A 21,664-nucleotide genomic window follows, 5' to 3' on the forward strand; every position below is an offset into this window, starting at 1 on the left:
ATCCTCTGGCGGTGTCGACTGCTCGAAGCGTCGCAAATAGACGTTTGAGTATAAACGGGCATAGCCAATGTGAAATTGTATAATACCAGTTTCACGGGAAGAGAAATCACAAGCATCAATCGCTTATTGAAAGCGAAAATTGAGATGAAAGCGATGCGTAAGATTTTTAGCATAAAGCAAATCGATTTATTAGCAAATATTGATGAAAAAAATATTGTAATGAAAAGTGTTGTGGAAAAGTCTGCTTTTACTTAAACTGCAAAAAATGTTATTTTCCTCTAATATTTTTAAAAATATATTTAAGTTTAATTATTTTATGTAAAATTTTTTACATGATAACTTGAATATCATATATGTACAATGATTGTAAAACTATGGAGGTATAATATTTTGAACTCTCCCGACAAAATTCTTAACGTCATAAATTAAATTTAAGAATAAACCAATTTATTATTTAAACGACATTCTCAATATATTCAAAAGTGATAATTTTGAAATACCCGAGAAATAAATTCGAAACGATAATTAAATATTTGTGACTCGGAAATCTCTATTATCTGACCCATTAATCATGAAGAATCCCAACGTCTCTAATACGATCAGTGTCCGGTCGAGGACTGATCGCGTAAAGCTGGAATTTTAAATGGAATCTGCGAGAAATCTGAGTGTAACTATGTACGTGATAGGATTGGAATAACATAATCCTCTCTCTTCCTCTCTTTCTCTCTCTGGATAACTGGCAGATTAATCGCGTAAATTTTGAAAATTCTGTTCTTTACATACGCGCGATGGCACGCGAAAGGGACGATCGCGAAGGAAAGGAACAGGAAGGCGGATCGTGTTAGCCGCTAACCAGCACTCGGGGTTAAACCTCGTCGTAACAGTGCACTGAGTCCGTCCATTACTTACGTAGCGTAATATTATAGCTTCCTCATTAGCGGATGTAAGGGCCAACGTAAACAAAACTTGTCCCGCGGGCGCGGGCGCGCGAGATACTCGAGGGTCGTGGCCTCATCCCTCTTGAACGTAGCGCGACATAATGACAAGGAGGATGCACGAAACGGCCGGTTCGGATGTTCCTGCATGAATAGCGGGCAAATATTATGCCGCGGTAAATTATGTCGTGCTGACTTTCTCTTCATTGTGACGTTTGACGCCGTGTTCGACGCACGTTAAATCGCTGCGCGCGAACGAGAATTCCCGTTTACAATCATTCAAATGTTTTCTTCAACGTTGAGACCCGTAATGATTCTTCAGTCATTTAGTAAAAGCGCCAAACGCATATTCAGCGCGAAAGAAAACAAATTAATTATGTCTTCCGTAAATGATTTTTGAAGTGAAGAAAACGATCGTTTGACTTTTTTTTCCCTCCATAAGAAATATCGGAAATTTGCCTGAAATCGAAACGCGCTCAAATAAAACGCGGAGGCAATTTAGCCGAATGAAAATCGGAAGTTCCAACGGCCGTCGAATGGAGGCAGGCGAAATTGGTATGCAAAACGAGATAAATCACGCTTATGTCCGCCGCAGCTGCAACGCGGAAAGGGCAAATTCGATCATCATTTGAGAATCGGTTCGCTTGCCGTGCGAGGCCTTCGACGACCATATATCTAAGCAAATTGATCATAAAGTGATCTAAGTACCATAAATTGAAATTGATTTCTTTCAGTAATTTATCACAGAATTGTGAGAAAAAATGTTGCAATTTTTGGAATATATTTTCTCAGCTATTTTATATTATTGCATAGATAATACCATTTGTACGTCATTACATAGTGAAAAAAAAAACCGAAATGAGTTTCTGTGAAACAATTCTCATTGTCAGTAATTACGTTATATGGTAAGGAAAATACTTCTCGGAAACCGAGACGATGGAACGATAATATTCTGATGTTAATAACGCACCAACGTGAAAAAATCACGATTTGTTAACGCCATACACTTGTCCAAAGCAGCGTAGATTCGAGAAAGCATAAAGATTTATCGTCGCAAATTCAACTATTACATGATGGATAACGAGAATGAGGTAACACGAGAAGCGATTTTAATTTGCGTATATGCGCGCTTTTGAAAATAGCGGAAAATGATGAAGAACGAAATCGAATAAAGATATTACATTTCAAATATGGTACTAAATGTCGATACATCAGTAAATGCTTTCGTGATGCACGCTACAACAATGAATTAGAATATCAACGATTCACTGTGCAATAGAATATTATTCCGATGCGTGACACAGCATGAAATGTGAAAATTAGATTAAAGTTTATCAATATTTGAATATTGTACTAAGAGAGTTTAACTTTTATTCAATTGTAGCTATAAGTGTGCTAATTGAGGTTTAAAAGTAGGGCAATTTTACTAAGAGATTAAATTTCGCTTTTTTTTACGTCGTCTAACATATGTATGCTTAATGCAAATATGTGTAAATGGTTTATTATTTACATATTTATAACACAATAAATATTCTCAAAATTTAATATTCTGTCTAATAGCGTTTTTTCTTGGCTGCACTATTGCCCACTAGTGCAACACTAGTGCAACATTAAAGCAACGCTATTGGGTAGTGCAGGGCAGTGCAGGGCGATAGTGCAGCCAAGAAAAAACGCGATAATTAATATTATTTGTGATGTATATATATATATATATATATATATATATATATATATATACGGCGATCTTTTCAGAATCTCTTAGGTCTGGTTGTATCAACGTCACATAACTTTAACCTTAGCTTCGTTTCTTTCTAATATCCGTTCCTACTAATGCAGATTAACTTTGATCTTGGTTTAACTTACCTTTTATTTTTCTTTAATTCTAAGAACTAGAATTGAAAAGTGAGTTAAACCGATCAAAATTAATTTATAATACATTGGTAAAAATGGACATGAGGGGAACAGTTGGAAAGAGATGAAGAGTGAGTTAAGCTAAAGTTATGCGACGTTGGTGCACACACAACCGCGGCCTTACAGATATTTAAATCACTCCTTAAAAATATTTTAAACGATTATTTCAGTTTCCGGCTACGGGATATTTTCCGTAACAGCATTAGCTGTCGTTTGTATTGTTTTCACATAACTAAATGTTTCTATATTCTGTGCGTATATCGCATCATTAAATTATAATCGACAGTGCTTTACGTTTGCAACGGCACCGGTGTCTCTCATCGGTGCGGAGCCCTCGTATTGGCTTACAAACAAGCGGAAACAAACGGCGCGGCTGTGCCCAACCTACGGAGTATTAATCTTTTTCCCCGATATCGATATGTTATCCAAACCTCTCCAGGGTCTGGCGCAGCGGCCATAGGTCTAAATCCACTGGTTATCCCGGCACCGACATGCAATCGAGCGAGTTTCCTGGATTAGTCTGGTGGCGCCCGGAATGAACTGAATCGGCGTCCTCGCACGTTTTGTTTTTGCGAACGTTGTGTTCGCGAGTTCGGTTCTGATTACTTGAAATGGAAGAAATATCGACCGCAATTCTTGAACGCAGCCATTCTACATTTTCGCTTTATTACTGATATTACTCCTATTCGCTTATCATGAAATAATGCTCGTGGACTCTTTGCAACTTCGATCTCCGGTATTTTTTTTCAATCAGCAACCAAATAATTTGCATAACGATGCCAAAGTCAACAAATAATTACCGAAGAAAATCAATTGACAAAATAAACGGTAGAACAATAGCATATAAAATCCAAGTAGGAGTTAGAAATTCATTGAATTTGGAATCACGTTTATTTTCCTGCAATCCAAATATTTGGAATGCCTAGATTACATCAGATGCGTTATATCTTCTACATATTCTATCGGTTTGTACATCGCGATTATAATTGTCTTGGAAATTATGGCTGGTGTCAGTGAAAACCCCTTGAACACGAACAATATGCTTAAACCGCAAGAATGTCCACTCCCGTGAGCAGACGGCGATGTCCTCTCGATAAAATATTCATTGCGCCGAGTATATCTGAAAGCGCGAGTCCTCTAGCGCAGTCCCTTTGTTGCATCATTACTTCCGGGTGAGATCAACGTTCGTCGTTCTCGGGTTCTCCGCCGTTCGCCTCCCAGCCAAAGTGGAATTTGCTTCGCGGCAAGAACTAACTCCCAACTCGACCGGTTTTCCACCGAGGATATGGCTCCGACAAGAAGATTCTACGACTATCGGATTGCACTTGCAGCACTCGTCCTCAATTATCGAGGCGGTACGTTTACACGCGGTTCCACTTATACAAGCCACTCAACATAAATGCGATGGAAAGAGAAATCAATCACGTTTTTTAATTCCCTAAGAATTTAAATGATTCTTTATAGACGTATCAGAGTTACTGCACGCAGAAGATATATAATCAAGTTTCGCACAGCGGCAATATACTCGTTTAATACAAGGTTTTCAAGAAGATTAGACGAGACAAAGACGAGCTTCTCTCGTATAAATGTTTCATTAAAAATTACGTCGTTCTTACATCTTACGAGCTTTAAAGAACGAACTACCCGTCAAACTGTATTTAAGATGTGTCTCGCGCCAAAAGAACGTGCTCGCGCTCCCTCGTTTCGCTGGCACAAAATATTTTAACTTTACGATTTCTGTCGGCGCGCTCATATCGTATATCGTAAATACGATGTTAGTCTCTATTTAAGGAACCATTAAGTTCATATAACCGGTACGAGGTACGGCGGATATCGTCATTAAGTCGTATAACTTCAAGAAGATTTTCTCATCAGCAATTTATGCCCGCATACCGAGCGCGTCGAAACGATTTTCTGTATATCCTGATGGGTTAACATCGTTTTAATTAAGTGCAAATATATACGTACGTACGGAAGAAGGGTTATTGGTCATTTTGACTTTCCGCAAGTCTCTCTAGCTCTCTGTCTTCTTTGGTCCTATATTATTTCAATCTTGATCTGAAGACATAATCTTCCTTTTTCTCGTCTGTTGGACTATGAAGAAACCGTTTTATAATATTAATCCAATTTTTTACGATGTCGTTTCGTGTACCTTCCGGAACACCATTCCACATCGCGCATACTTTGATAATGAAGTGAGGATCATGCGAGGATAAGATAATTTCCCGCTCGTGTCACGTCGTCGTCACGCGATTCGCCGGACGCTTTTTCGATCATTCTGTTGTCACCACCTCTAACTTCAGAATCTGCAATTGATATTTGCATATTGCATACGGGGCACTGTTATAATGTGCAACGTCGTGCCTGGTCGTCGAGATTAGCTTCCTGGGAAATTCAATTATCAGAATTCAGCCGTTTTCTTTTATTTTATACTAATTTAATTCTATAATCAACAAGCTTTTTTTTTTTCTAATACGGACAAAAACATTGATTTATTTGTACATAGAAAGAACGGTTTTGCTGAAGTATCTAAAAATTTTTAGCTGGATATATATCTGAAAATTATTTTGTTGAATTATTATCTAATATTTATTTATCTCAAACTGGCTACTAAAATGTTGAAATTTTTTTTAGCATTGTCATTGTACTTGTCTTTATAAATTTTTGGATACTTAGCAAAATCGTTTTTTCCATTTATGTAATTATGTATAATATGACAATAAAAACGTTTCACAACGTCACATCATTTTTATAGAAATTCTGGTTTTATATATTTTGGTTTGTATAAAGTGACAACTAAATCCGGTTTCTTTTTTTAATATAGTTTTTTAATACAATTAAATGACATTTATGCTCTTTTTAGTTAGTGAGGTATACATATTTTTATATTTAAGGTTAGAAAATATGTAAAATAGAAATAAAAATAAAACTTTTGCGCATTATTGGTTCTTAGTTAGCCCGTTTTTTATAATCGTAGACATATTTTTATTTTTATGGGACAGAAGAGTCTCTCAAAATGGTTTAATGCTTTATCACTCTTAATATATGCAGATTTTTTCTGCTACTTTTATTAATAAATTTACCTACTTGTATTTTGATACATTTTTTGTTAATTGATTAAATTTTTTGCTGTGTTAACTAATGTTTTTTGTAATTTAGTTTGGCAACAATTAATACACTTACAAATTGTTTTCAAGAAACTGCAATTGTCATGTATTATCTTTTTTGTGTGGGTGCGATACAAAAGTTATTAACTAATTTCACGAAACTTTACATTAATAACAATATCGTTATCAGATTTTTATCACATTTTATTGCAGTATCTGTATTAATATTCTATTGATGTTAGATTATATATGTATAAACAACAAGCGTGTATTACTTTTGCTGAAGTAAATTTGACGAGACGGAAGGCAAATGAGTGCACTGGAAAATTACAGGCTAAGTTGCGTCTCATATGCGTTTGAATTGCATGTAAGCTATTCGCTTGGCTGTACCTTTGGTAAGATAAAGAAGCAATATTATGCACGGAGGCGTCATAGGTATGTAGTGTCATTCTTGGAGGTATGCGAGAGTCATATACGCGCTCCTATCTTTCCTCCGCCCTGCGCAAAGCTTCTGCATGATGTATCGATCTTTCTCTCCTCTTGGCCGCATGCGGAATCCTCTGGGTTCGGACCGTGACAGGATTTCGCCTCGTGGCTATATGATAATCGATCGCAAAACAGCTGCACGATAAGTCAGACGTAGATCCATCGCGTGGCTCGTGAAACTGGCATCACGTCCATCGTTATTTCCGTTGCTTGTCAAATTTTTGGTATCTCCGCAGGCGCACTTTAATTCGGTGATTCTGATAGCAGCACACTGCCACTTATCCACAATGATTTATGATGCACGGTTTCGAAGATGGTTGAAAAATATGCCTGTAACCAGTCCAAGCTGCGTAGTTTGCATTAGAATTAAATATCAGCTAAAAACCAACGAATTGTCACTATATTAATTGTTAATGATTTTGTTATCAACTTAATAATTTCTAAATATATGCCAATTTTTTAATCTGATATTCGATGAGAAATGGTTTCAGCAACTTGCATATTTTACTTATTCAATTCATATGAGTGCAAGTTTTACCGTTCAGTTTTTTTATCCCGACAGTCAAAATGGAAAAATTTTTAGTACCAGCTTTTCAAAGCAATCGTAAGTTTTCGAGGATCACGTTTACGCGAAGACGCCATTGATTATTCGACAAGAAGCAATATCATCGAGTTAGACTTAGGCCGGATACGATATATAGCCTACACGTGCAGGAAGAGTATATTAGGCACTACCGGGTGAACAGAATGGCCCGGTGGCGATAGCCATCGATATTCCCCCGTAGGCAGTAAGATGGACGTAAGTTTTTGTAAATCACGACATCCGTCTACCATATGCCGTTATTTTAAACTCAAGAATGAACCAAAGATTTATTTTCATTGTGCACATTTAGTGAAAAATATTATTTTAATTATTAAATTTTACTAATTCTTTATATATATATATGATATAAATTGTTAATACTATATTTTTCAGACGTATGACACTTTTTGAAAATTGCGATATGTGGCCGTATAATGATCATAATTTATTGTAAGAAACTAAAAAATAAAAGTCATACTGATACTGTTTGTCCGTAATTGCAACAGTTTGCGAATTAGTGTTATATATACACATTATCGTCTTCGAGACTCATCAGTTTGATTTTTCTAATAGAATCTTTTTTTTAAGTGCCTCGCGTTAATTACCTACTGCGAAAACTGATTCAGAAGAGGCCGGGAAAGTATAAAGAGAACAGTTTGCGACAATACTACGTTGATATTCGCACGGATAAAGCGACGAGGCAAGTTTGTGTGCAGAGTGGCGGCATCGATCCTGGGTAAAAGTAAATAACTGAGGATGTCTTGGTCGATGCGGTTCCTGGGGTTTTCTATGTGGGTATTTGGAGAAGCCGAAAGGTGCGAGGTAGTCCCACGGCACCCATACAAACCATCTTGACTCTATGGGCTATTTGTGAGATGGCACAAGGCGTCCGAGAAAAGAATTTATTTCTCCTATCCTCTTCTCTCCTCCTTCCTTCCCGCGTTCTTTTTTTCTCGCTTCTCTTCTTGATATTTTCTCTTCGTTCTATCTTGCTTCTCTTCCTTCTTATTTCAGTTTTATGCTTCGCTGTCTTACCGCTAGACGAGTTTCGGTCTCTTCTCTTGTCCTCGTCCCTCGGTGTTTCCTCGCCAAGAAATTTCGACAAAAGCACGGCAACGAAATGAAAGGCTTTCTGTCTTTTACTCCGCGGCGCTAATTTGTTAGTCATTGTTATTGTAACCGGCATTTTCTCGAGAGTGTTGCATATAGTCATTTATGCTCTTGGTATTCGTTTTACGTTTATACGTGCCATTAATATAAACATCACGTTATTCATCGAAGCTCTCAGTAACGTCTCGTTAAAAATATTTAATTCCGGTATCATACGTATTTCAACGAACAACCAATTAATCCAAATGCAGCTCGGATCGTTGTGATTTTATCGGCAGCGGCTTTATATATTAGCTCTCCCCATCACTCGTTTCTCTCGCCGATTAATGTTTTAAGGATCGTCACGTCGCGGGGATTTACATGCACGATCGCGTATCGGTGATTGGTATAAGCGTTGAGAACAATGTCATCGTTATTTTAGCACGATTATCGGTAATTGCATCGTAATGTCCTCGATATTAACATGAACGCCGGTAATACTATCACTGGGGACCAATACCGTAACGATAATGACAGCAATCACCGGCCGCGTCGGGGCGCGATAAAATGATTTTAATAACAATAACTACCGGTGACTGGCCGGAGTTTTTGTCTACGAAAATCAATATTTGCATTCGGCAACGAGATATTGTATGCTTTCGGGCTGCACGGCACGATCGATCGGTTAAAGCGTTATAATATAATTCAGCCGTCAAATTTATTACACCTGCATGGGCAATTAAATCAAGCGAACGAAAAGTTCAAGTGCTTTCAGCGTGACGGTGTCGATTGCACTCGCCCCGCGAATATTTTATAGCAATTAACGCGCGTTTTTTTTTATTTTTTTTTTTATTTTTCACTTCCACATAATTGTGCGCCACCCGCGTGCATAGTTCAACGTGACTACGGCGCAAACGGTCACGAGAGTAATTACGGACCTTAATAAAGCGGCGCAAGACGGATGGACGCGACGAAGCGAAGATTTCTATCGTAGTACAATGAATACTGAGGGATGGAAAAGGTCATGAGATATCAGAAGCGCGAGTATCGATCATCTGCGGCTTGACTGACGACCGCTGCCCTTTCCGCGTCTCGTAATCCTCTTCGGCAAATCGATTTCTCGTAAACCCACTTCACAACCTAGGACTAGACTCGTATCTCGAGAGAGGGTATAGCCCGGGATGAGAACAAGGATACCGCATTGAACCACATTACGTAGATCCTTATATAGTCTAAAGCCCGAATCCCCCGTCCGTGCAGATGCACGATTCTCCGGGGATTTCGTCGATCCCCACGAAACTTTCGGCAAGTCGTTCATTAAGCTCGTCTGCGGTTTTGTATAGCTGCTTACATGAGAGGCGCTTGATGATGAACGATGACCGATGATAATTCAGCACGCGGTTTTGTCAGCAATGTGCGCGATGAATAGTTTCTGTAATTCCTGAATAAACGGATGAGATATACGCTCTCACGTGTATTAACACACAGCCAATTATACGCCATATTAACGTTATATTGTAACTTTTTTGACAACGCATTTATCATCGTGAATCTCAGGATCTTGTTAGTTGAATTTCTCTGTTATGCGTGGAACCGGAAGGTAATAACGCAAACATTCGAAACGACCCGTCGAGGATCGCGAGAGAGAAATAGCGGGACGGTGACTGAAATAAGATACCAGGGAAGAAGGAGAAAGAGACTGGTCTACGAGCTCGGCTGGCATTCGGAGCGTGTCTGATTGTCTGCTTTTCTAGCATCATCCAAGCGCCCGACCCTTGGCGCCCGGGAATCAGATGCGCGACGGACGATGAGGACCCAGAAGACTGCGAAGTATCCGCGCACTTCACTCTGAAAAGTGGCACATCCAGCGACGGTTCTCCGATGATTTCCGTACTTGTTGTAATATAGTTAATTTAAACCAAACCACGAATTGCCCGGTACATTTGTTCCGCGTATAAATATATATCTCGTGTAATATCCCTGTGTGCTAATTAGGTACCTACTACACGCCGCTCAGATATCAGCAGACATTTGCAGCAACGTCAATGTAGCTTGTTAAAAACGTTGATGTTACGAGCATTGGTTTGCTTAATTATTATTAGACTTATATAGTTAACTTTTTATCTTCTATCTGGTTAATGAGAGAAATTGGATATAAGTTGCGCGGCTCTAATTAGCGTATAGTTGAAAGACAAGTTTTAATATAATGCATCTTTTCTTATTCATTTACCTTGAAGGGATTATCAATGTATTTCACTTCATCATTTTGATATAAACGATAACAAGGATATTTATACTGCTTTGGTTTTATTGCGATACGAAGAGAAGGCAAATTAGATCTAGATTGAGATGGATTTCGAAATCAATATTTCTGACATTGGTCTTGAAACATTCAATTTCTTTTAATAATCTAATTATAAAAGCAGCGATTGCAAATAAAAGATTTAGCGAAACCCGATCTTAATGCCATTTATGAGAACGTCTAATTAAAGCCCGGAAATACAAGTCGGTGATCGGCCACATTGGCTGTGGATTTAACGATGCGGAAATGGCGGAGATGGTAGGATGAGGCTCGGAAGGAATCGCCACGGTATCGCCATAGAGATCGGCGAGGACCCATTGTACAAGTTATAAATAAATCCTTAATGATTCTCGCCCTCGCCAGACACCTCACCCTTGCGACTAATTATACCGATCGAAGAGAGACACTGGCTGTGTATCTTATAACCGTATCGCACGGCGGGACCAATTAGTAATTAATAATGTCCAGTGTGGATGTCAGGCATGCTTGTCGCCTTGATTGAATTAAACCTCGAATTAATTGTCCCTAAACACCTCTCGGCTGCAATAACGCACGCTTGCTGCGCGCGTAACTCTCGTTCTCGTTTACCGCTCCTTTTATTTACTGTATACGGAATTTAATGGAATTTATTAATAGCGCAATGTATTGTTAAGTATCCCTTTTACTATGGAGCACAAAGTAGCTCATATATACACTGAGAAAAAATATTTAAATCCAAAAAAATATTTGTTAGATATTGACTCCTAACAGCTTATTTACTTAATGCAATACGCATATTTATTTAGAATTATATATTTTTACTTAATTTAAATAAAAATATTTAATTCTAAATAAAAAAAATATGTGTATTATATTAAGTAAATAAGCCAATAAGCTATTATATAGGAGCCAGCTAAATAAATATTTTTTTGAATCTAAATATTTTTTCTCAGTGTGGTATATAAATCACATTCAATTCCATTTTATTGTACATTTACTGCGCGCATTGTTTGCTGTCGTTATATAGATTATAGAGTTTCGTTATTGAATATATAATAACTAGATTTATTTTTTCTCTTTTCAGGTAAGATTTATGGGTAATCTTCATAAGAGAGAGAATACACTCGCATTTCGTTGTCAGATGCCCGATCATCAGTTGCACGGTAAGTAAAATTGCATGTGTGCATGGACATGAAAGAAAATGGAAATATTACTATTTTATTACATATAGAAATCCGACTCGACGAAATTACAGATCTTCAACGTTGAACGTATGGAAATATGTCAAACGTTATAAATAAATTACGAGTTATGCTATCGCATCAAATGTAGTATATTAACGATGTGCTCTCATAAATTCATGTAGCAATGCAAATTATTAACGACATGTTGTCCCAGCAGCTTTTCCAGTAAATCAAATATTAATATCTTGTTTTGATATTAAACGTGATGTCTGTCTATACGTATACAATAAGAGCGATCTATATGCTACGCTTAAGTACAATATTCAATAAAAATATAAAGGTACTAAATATTTTAATAAATTGTTTCGACACTTTCCGCTTTTTATAAGAGATCGGGATTACGTAATGAAGTAGGAAGTATTTGTTGATGGGTTTTACTCGTCAAGTAGCGACTCGAAGGTAATGTTGACACCTTGTTAATAAAGCATGTGACGACCTACTTTAACTTTTTTGCTGTAAAACGGCGGGGGAAATGTAGTAAGTATAAATGGTCCCACACTCTAGGCGAAAAGTTCAGTGAACTCGATGTAAAATGACGAGCTTGTATACGCCAGTTTGAAATATGAAGTGAAGAGTAATCACCTAAGAGAACAGTTCCGTATGTTACATGCTGTTTAGATGAGAAGGTGGAAGAGACGCGACACTATAGCCTGTCGTAGCCGCTTTGAAAATTTTGCATCTTATTGCAAAAGCGAAATATATTCCATTTCTTGAGGAAAACCCGCGAAACGAACGTTTTACTCGTTTTCCTACCAATTAAAACGGAACAATCTAAAGCGAGATTAAAATCCACAGCGGTAGTGTACAAATCGTATGAATTACCGTACAATAAAAGATTACAATGATTCCATTTTATGCTTTTAATCCAAGTACGTATACATTGTCGAGGTTGAAAACAATGGTATGTAATCAGGAAGCATCCACAGTGGCGCGAGCACGGCACGGTTGGCGGTGGGCGAAATAGGATAAGGCAAATAAATTAGCACCGGTTACCGTTATCTATCTCTCGGCTTTCGCTTCTACCGCTCTTTTCCCTTATCCCTCGCGGCCATTTTGCGCAGGGACTATTTACCACGGCCCTCAAAATTACCGAGCGAGTATTATACACGATCCTGAGAGATCTATCCGCAACTTTAAACTAAAGCCGGTATTCTGGGACGAATAATTGCCGGAAAGCAAATCATTATCCATAATGGACATTACCATCGCGACTCTAATTATAACGTTATACTATTTTATAGTACGTTGCTTAATTTTTGTTTTATATATTTTATACATATATATTTCTGTATATTTAAAACTATTATATGCATGTGTGTTATCCTATTGTCATTTATTTATCTATTCTAATAGTTTTTTTACACTATTTAATTTATACTCGATCAAGTATATCGTTGAATGAGTGTATGTAAATGGATTTCTCTCCATGAATCATATTATACATAGGGTATAAACTATAAACTCATATGGCCAACCCATATTCACTCGATGTCTGTGATGGCCATCTTTCCTCTATGCCATCTTACCCGAGTTTACTCTCTCTATCATCATACATATATATAAATCAAAACATTTTTCTTAATTTATTTATTTCTTGGAATAAAGCACAATTTATCCTAATGAGACATATTTTATTGCTATCCGTATTATTTAGCAAAAGATCTTTGTACAAACACTTCCGATCGTATTTGTCGTGTCTCACAAGCTGCATCGACATTATAGACATCTTAGAGTGAGAATTTTTCAACATCGTCTAAGAGCGTTTAGAAAAAATTAATGCCAGTAGGTGGAATATCTGAGTTATAACGAATCTGGACGGTTCAATTACCCTCATTCACGATGCGGCATATTTATATATACGTATATAATACACTCGATTAACCTTCATTCGAATCGCGAATACCTAATTGTCATTTTTGTTTCGAAATATATTATTTTAAAAAACGATGGTGTAGCGCGACTCTGTATATCTAAGGCGGGTTCGTCCGGCGCGACAAATGGTTCTACGTTCAACAACGCAGCTTGTTGGGCTGCGAGAACGCGTGTCCCCAATATTTCATCTTTTGTCGAGTACGTCAGACGACTTCGAGAAACATACCACGAGAGCTCACCGTAGGCGGTCGCATATTATGCGGTTCTGGAAACGCATTACGCAGCGACGTCGAGTGTATACGTCATGTTTATACACCAAATGCCATATACATAAAGGGAAACACTAGAAACCGCCTTTATAGACAGTTTATCTCCGTACGAGAATCTGGTCTTTACTTTCACATTTGACTGACGCCTTAAATCAAAATTAAATCACTGTATATTTCTTTGTTATATATAGAGTTATACCGAATAGATCATCATCAAATTGATTCGAAATTTATTGTAATAGTGATTTAATAAAATATTAATTGTTTAATTAAGTCGATTTGTCAAAATTGTAACAGATTTTTTCTATAAATAATTCGCGGTGTCGAAAATAAGAGCGCGTCGGCTTATAAACGATTTATAAAGTTTCGCCGAGAATCGAATCGCCTGACCGCTTTGGCGAACTGAGGGGCGGACGCGGTAGGGCGGATGATAGGACGGCGATAAATAATTGCCGGACATCGACTCGAACCCCGGGGAAACGCGATCGACACTCACAGAGAAATCCTCGGCGGGAAGGAGGAGGTACTACCTCCTATACCTATATACCTACCCCGAGCGCTCCGATCGAAGTGGAAAGCTGCCGCGCGTAAAAATGGCCAGTGAACTGGCAATCGAACGCAATACGTATGTCACTGTCAATGCGCGTGTGTCGTCATTCTGGATTAATATCGCATTCTGCGTACTACCTGCGAACGGTCGCGATATTAATCTACCGTCGTCGATTACTGGAAGCGACGTGCCATTGAGTTTTATCGGAAACCGCGAAGCACATGTCCGCCAATAATCGGGCTTGCCCCGGCTGATGTAAAATCAAAGTTCAGTTTCCCCTCTGTCATTGATTAGCGCATATCTTTCCAGAATCCCCTTTAATTGACTTCTAAAATAGCTTGAATAGCTTTTGTTCCACAAATTCCTTCTATCAGCTAAAAATAATTACAAATTGCATAGTTATATGTATATGAGTACACGAGTACACGTATAAGAAATAATTTCATTGTACGATTAATATGTTGCCAAGATTACTCGTCAAGTACGTAGTACTCGCGAAAAAGATTTTCGTATTAGAGCGAACGCGCGGATACTCCGTTATCACTGTCAGCGCCGAACAATCAATCGTCGTCGACGAAAAAAAAGACGAAACTGCAAAATGTAAGATATGTCTACGGTCCAATTGTCGTATTTCTACTCTCGCGCGATATTCTCGCGGCGCTAGACGCTCGCCATCTCCCTTTCCCGTAATTGGACTCCTCAGGATCGTAAAAATAGCCGTTTCATTTTATAGGCAATTAATTTTACCGAGGATGCGACATGTACACCGTATGAGAACGCCTCAGCGTCGCCGCGCAGCTCCGATGTAACGCGGAGCGATCCAACTTTCACGGTAAAGAACGTATAGGGTCGATGGACGGGTATAGCGTAATATCTGACTCGGACTTGGTTCCGTTTTTAAAAAGAAGGATAGAAACTAAACCCGGGGATGATATATCTCGGGGAACGGCAATATAGTGCTGAAACCGTGATTAAGTCGTTATCCACGTTGCTGTCATCATATCTTCTCCGAGATTGTATCATCTTTATTAAGAGCACCATGTCGGAACTTAACATGTACGCGCGTGTCCTACCTATTTGCAAAAATTTGACGTTACTCGTTTGGGAACTAAGTTTGGTAGCAGTATTAGTTACTCACGCGTTGTATCGAACTACTATGCTTGTACTGATGAAGCTAAACTTGTGAGAACAGACTAATTACTGAAACATAATAATGAATAAAATATTCAAAAACGATCGAATTGAAAATCGTTTAATTTTGGATCTAATGCTGATTATTTTAAATCTAAAGAAATGTAATTTTCTTGTATATTAATTACCATGGTGACCACAATTATTTTCTAGTATGATAATAAATTAATGAATAATAATATAAAAGTATGTAGAGAGGGAACGTAAAATAGGAATGTTGACAGTACCTAGATAGAAGCATTTTCCTAAATTAATCACAATCTTTGTTGCACTCTTTAAATATTTCAAATTATATATAATGATAAAATATTTATATAATATAATAATTTAAAAAAAAATATATATATATATATATAACATCCATAAAAAATGCAACGAATCCTTTTTGACGAGGCAAATGATTTCTTCTTCTTTATTCCTCCATAACGTAAAAATATACAAAATAAGCATCCTTGAAAATTGAAGAAGTTGTCGCTTCAAACGACTGTCGTAATAACTGCTAGCGCACAGGCAAGAAAAGTTCTTAGATAGGTTTTACCCAGACAATTTATTTGTAGTAAAAAGCATAAGTAATGGTTGGGTTTGCGAGCCTTTTGAAACGTATACGTGGTCTTAGGAAGGTGTACCAAAGGCTATTCCTTGCATGGTATTATTTGCAAGTACAGTCATTTTCAAGTACACGATCAAAGTTAGAATACACTTACACAAAGAATATTTACTGTATTAGTTGTATTGTTTTTTTTTATAACTGAATATACAAATTAATAAACTGTACGACATCAAAATATATTAACCTGCTTGTAAAATTGTGAAAAGAAGAGATGTAATATAACGAATTGATGCTGATATTATTAACAAATTCTTTTATAAATTTCAGCGTATTTATGTACGCTTATTTATGTATCATAAATATTTTATGTAAGAAATAGTGGCTTTAAGTTTTATATTGATTTTATTTCATGCAATGCTTATTCATTGTATTCCTGAACATTGCTGTACATTCCTGAGTCTGATAGCAAAGAAGACGAAAAAATTTTGTCACGAAACGTGAAGATTTTACGAGTGGTTAACACACACGTTCCTAAATTATAGAAGACAGAAATATGACTTGTATTTTCATACATATCTTCTTGGTTTAATATTTCATAGAAGCGATTAGCATGTACACGCGCATAAATAGTATAGAAAATTATTTCCTGATATCTTATTGGTTATTTTATAATTATTGAACTAATTAAGATATTCTCATTTGTTCGTTTTATTTATTTATGATCTTGTAATTTATACAGATTTGCGTTAATTCGCTGCTTGGTTCAATAAGTTTTAAATGAAGTATATTGATCTGAAAAATTATCCATTTTTTAAATTAAATTGATGTTTTTCTGTGAGATTTTCTGCACTTTTCTATTTTGTTGCGCGTTTTCATGAAAATATTAATAAATTGAATTTCTCTTATAATAGAAAACTACTTTTTGCATCTTTATTGTTAGAATTCGATATTATATCTCGATTCTGGAGAACTCTAAAAGAAAATTGTAAGTCGATTGACATTTAAGTAAGTTCTCTTTTTATTATGTCCGGTGCGATTCAACATTTTAAAGACTTTAAATTTGCATTGCAAGGAAAATCTTTTTCTATTACAATTTACTTTAAGAGAACATCAAGAAATTTGATGCTGCGAAATAAGTTTCGTACATACAATGTAGAACGTAGAGAAGAGAATTAATCAAAGATTTGTCTTCGAAAGAGCGAAGGGTAAATAGATAATGTATAGAATAAGAATAACAGCGAAACGAAATTTATTAATTATTTTTCGCAGACTTATCTTAAAATTCGATGTTAGATGCATGCATGTTATAAACTGAGAAGTATCTTTTTGTATTTATGGAATATTTGACTCTAAGGCTAGTTTTGACGTACAACATATACTTTACATTTAAGATTTTACTTTTTGTGCTTATTACTATTATATAATAAAATTAATTTGAATCTTTCTCTCTCCCTTTCTCTTCTCTCTACCATTAATAGTTGTTATTAATGATATAGAGAGATTTCTAATGCATTCATAGCTTTTATAATTTAATTTTGGCTTTGATGAGATGTTTAGAGCATCTACCTGCATCATGATAAACGTTTGCTCGTGAAATCGGTACGATTTATGCCCTGGTCTTGCTGGCTCGTAAATTATTCAGTGAAGCTGAGCGAGTAATTAAAAAATTGACCACTCGTTAAAAGCTGGTAACTTGTTAATCACGATTCGTTCAGCGCTCGTTTATGAAGATGTTTTCGTAATAGCGACTCGTACGAAAGCGTATGTGACTTAAGGCGATAATTAAAGTTATGCTTTATGACCTGACAGCACTTGGATTTCTTTTCTTATCGTTCAGAAGGATGCTGGTGAAAAGTTTTCGCGATGTTTTAAATATATTGGTGTTATAAACGGCATCTGCAAGCTTTTTGTTAGCAAATTATTCAACAGATTTTAAACATAGATATATATGCATAAATATTACTTATGCATTTCTTGCATCTATTTTGAACCTATTTAATTCTTCTTCTCCTCTATTTTAAAACTCGAAGAGTGATTATTAAGGTAGTCGTCTCGTCAGGGCTTGTATTATTAGATAAAGTGTTCGATTTTGGATTTTATATCAAATTATATGATCAGCTTTGCAGTCGATTTTTTCTGTGGCTCGAAAATCATAAATTTTGCATTGCTTCATACAGACGGCCAGAAAAAAAAGGTTCTATCACGGTTTCAATCACATATTTTCGCATTTTTCGATTAGATGAAGTGAGAAAAAACATTGTTTTTTGTACATTAGATTTCGAAGAATCCGATGCAACCATAAAATATATAGTTTACCGGAGATTTCGCTGCTAATTTTTTAGTTTATTTTAGTGAAAATGCGGTAATCGAGCAGACATTTTTTGGTCGAGGTGAGGTTGGGAAGACTTGGCAACGCCGCTGGCTAATCACTGTAGTTGCAGGTTATGGGGCTCGTCTTTCTTAGCCGACGTGGATAGTGATTGACACCCCTTCATGCGTTTTGAAACCCTTTCTCGGTACGTGTCAAAATTCAATCAAAAAGTATTTTTCTCACTTATGACCTTTCTCGACGACTCGCATGATTAGCTGATCAAAACGGAGTCAAATGAAAAAAATCACATAATTTGGAAAAAGTAACATACTTTGTCACGTATGAAATTTTACACCATACGTCATAAAATTATTTTTCTTTTAGCAAAAATTGCCTGAAATATATTTCTGAACGTAAAAACCTAGCACGTAGCGAGACGCATCACATAACTCATGCACTATTTTGTATATATAGATACATTTATTTTAATGTTCTTTTTTTCAAATTGTTATTGATAGTTTCCGAGGTCAATCAATAGAGGAATATTAAAAAATATATTTATTGACTATTGTTTTATTGTTTGTTTAACGTGCTCGTTTATACAGTACCTATAGGTATATAATGTTATTTTTAAAAAACGTCATTACATAATGTATAAATATCTAAACTGTTAGATAGCATGATAAAACTATTTTATGTTATCGTCTATGCGCCTTTCATATATATGTTCTAATTTTAGTGGCATTTATAGGAAAAATCTTATGGGATATTTTTCGACGGGTCGAGAAGGACATAAATGTCGTCGTAATTCATACTTGCACGCTGTCAAATCATATCGGAACTTCGATAAAAACGATCTACACGAAATCGGGTGTACTGACTCGTACCACGAAGCTCGTCGAGCCGTTCGAACCATACAGCCATCATGCAAATTGCATTAATACGTCGCGTAGCGCCCGGCAAATTGCTTCACCATCGATTTCGGTTCGCTGCGCCACTATTAGATACGAATATGCTTTTGCATCGACGCGTTGTTTGTGCGTCCACATTCAGTTTACCTAATACGATTATCATACGAAAACATGTCTTCTTGACGTATATCAAATATCAAGTACTCGATATATTTTCAGAAAAGACATGAAAAGATATTTACTTTTTACTATCGCATTTCACGTGTATATAATATATCACATATCTTTTTTCTAGTATAAAATATCAAATTTTATACTCTATTTTATAATATAATCTATTTTTTTATATATTTTATTCTAATCTATTTTTTATGAAATTAAAATCCTATAAACTGTTCCTATTCTATTATTTAAATTGTATAATTTTATAATTGTAAAAATTATATAATTTTTTTTTACAGGCTAAATTACCGTTGTAATGATAATACTAAACAAGATAAGTTTAGTAGATAAATTTAAGTATAAAGTCATGAGTTTTTAATTATACAAATTTCCCCATATCTAACTTATCTTTTTTAGATGATTAAGTATTATATTGGTACACCAGTATTTGGAACCATCAGTAGATCATCGTATAAAAGTACCAAAAGTATCTAAGATATCACGAGTTGTAATGATATAGATACCCGGATGCGTAGATTAATAATCTCTCATTTAATTTCTCACGCCTTTTTCTTCATCCGTCTATCCTTTTCCTTTCTTTTGCTTCTTCTCTCTTGAGAATAACGCAAGGAGAGACAAAAGGGTAAATGCAAACGGCCGAGTCGGATCGATGTAGCAACAAGTGGTCGCTCAACGTTCAACGGTTCTCTCTCTCTCTCTCTCTTCCCCTCTCTCTCCCTCCCCCTTTCCCCTCTCTCCTCCTCTTTCTCCCTTTCCGGCATGGCGCAGGAAATAGCGCGACAGAATTGCATGGGGTGAGCAAATGCGGGGACCTTTGAACCAACTCTCCGCGAGCCAGAACTGAAAATCCATCGCAAAATCCATGTAGCAGGATGTGAGCAGCGGGAGAACGCCCGGCAAAAAGTCCTTTCGTAGAGGACCCCGCAAGCCATTTTATTTTCTATACCGTTTACTTTGAATCGCAGGAATATTTGTGCGTGCAGATAAATTTTTCTCGCGCATGCTCGTAATATATCAAGAAAACAGGCATAACTAGGATGCTCGAAAGATTCAATAATAGAAATAACTTACGAACTTGAAAGCGATTGAAATTTGTGATTTGCTACAGAAATATATATTTTTAAAATTAAATACTTAACGTGATAACATTTTATTGAGATAAGGAACAATGTCGAAGTAAAAAGTTTTGCAGAAGGTACATGCGTACGAAAATGATGAAAAGAATAAAGCACAGCGAAAGCCAGTTTTAAAGAATTTCAAAGAATAAATAAATAAATATCCGGTAATTCATCCTAAAGACATTTTATCTCTTTTAACCCACAAGTGTCATCACATATTGAAATTTTAAGGCTTCTATACTGGCTCGATTGCTAAGTCCGCGTTGACAGTACATATAACGTCATATACCTGGCAAAATTGTAAACTAAAAGGCATAAAAATGAATTAAAAAGCAAAATTACTCTTGCGACGTACAGCGTTATTTTTCGTTTTGGTACAGTGTTTTTATATTTAAAATAATTGTCCTAGTGTTAAAATATAACGAAAACTCCTATTTTGTTATAATTTAATATGTGAAAGCAAATATTTTTAATTTTAATTAACATACTTAGCTATTAAACAGCTTATTGTTTTCTTGTCCCTGATTAGACACAGTTTAATTCGACGTATGTGGATTACTCAAAGTTTTTGGTATATATTTTACAAGTCTATTCTATTGATTACCAAAAACGCTATTTTATTGCAAAACTATTTTATTTTAATGTAAATAGATCGCAAGAATTTTCAATATATTTTTCTCGCTTCTGACGTCAATTCAAAATGGCTTGCAGTGAGTGAGCAGGAGCCTTAATGACAATCGGAAATAACTTTGATAACTTTGTTAATCTTTTGTATGAATAGAATCGAAAGCATTAAAAGAGAGGAATTTGGTATCTCTCAACGGTATTTTGTATCTCCTTGAATTAAATCTTAGTAATTTAATTTATCTCTTGCGCAAATAAAAACTTATTTATTTTAAGAAGTAAAGAAGCTATTAAGAAATTAAAAATTAAAAAGCGTAATAGACAAGTTAGCACTAAAATCTCAAATAAACTCGTAATATACATAATTACGTTATATAATATTCTGAAATATATGTTTTTAATAAAAATATAATTGCGACTTGATTTTTAATTACACTGTTGATATGTTG

At 36.0% G+C, this 21,664-nt stretch overlaps 1 protein-coding gene and 1 long non-coding RNA gene across 3 annotated transcripts in view; one reads left to right on the plus strand and one right to left on the minus strand.

Annotated features, from left to right (window-relative positions):
• The window catches only part of LOC143895636 (mannosyl-oligosaccharide alpha-1,2-mannosidase IA-like), a 301,183-nt gene that overhangs the window by 207,920 nt on the left and 71,599 nt on the right, over window positions 1-21,664 (plus strand). The gene's annotated exons all lie outside the window — the stretch shown is intronic.
• The window catches only part of LOC143895480 (uncharacterized), a 48,238-nt gene continuing 31,068 nt past the window's right edge, over window positions 4,495-21,664 (minus strand). Inside the window, exons 1-3 of one of the 2 annotated variants that reach the window (XR_013256334.1) lie at window positions 6,344-6,786; window positions 5,030-5,231; window positions 4,495-4,940 (exon numbers count right to left, since the gene is read on the minus strand). This is a non-coding gene — a long non-coding RNA (uncharacterized LOC143895480). Of the gene's footprint in view, window positions 4,941-5,029; window positions 5,232-6,343; window positions 6,787-21,664 lie in introns of those variants that run through there. The other variant, XR_013256333.1, reaches the window with a different exon arrangement.

This window comes from Temnothorax americanus, unplaced genomic scaffold (assembly GCF_048541705.1).
Source record: "Temnothorax americanus isolate GAGA-0224 unplaced genomic scaffold, ASM4854170v1 Scaffold16, whole genome shotgun sequence".
Classification (NCBI taxonomy): Eukaryota; Metazoa; Arthropoda; class Insecta; order Hymenoptera; family Formicidae; genus Temnothorax; species Temnothorax americanus.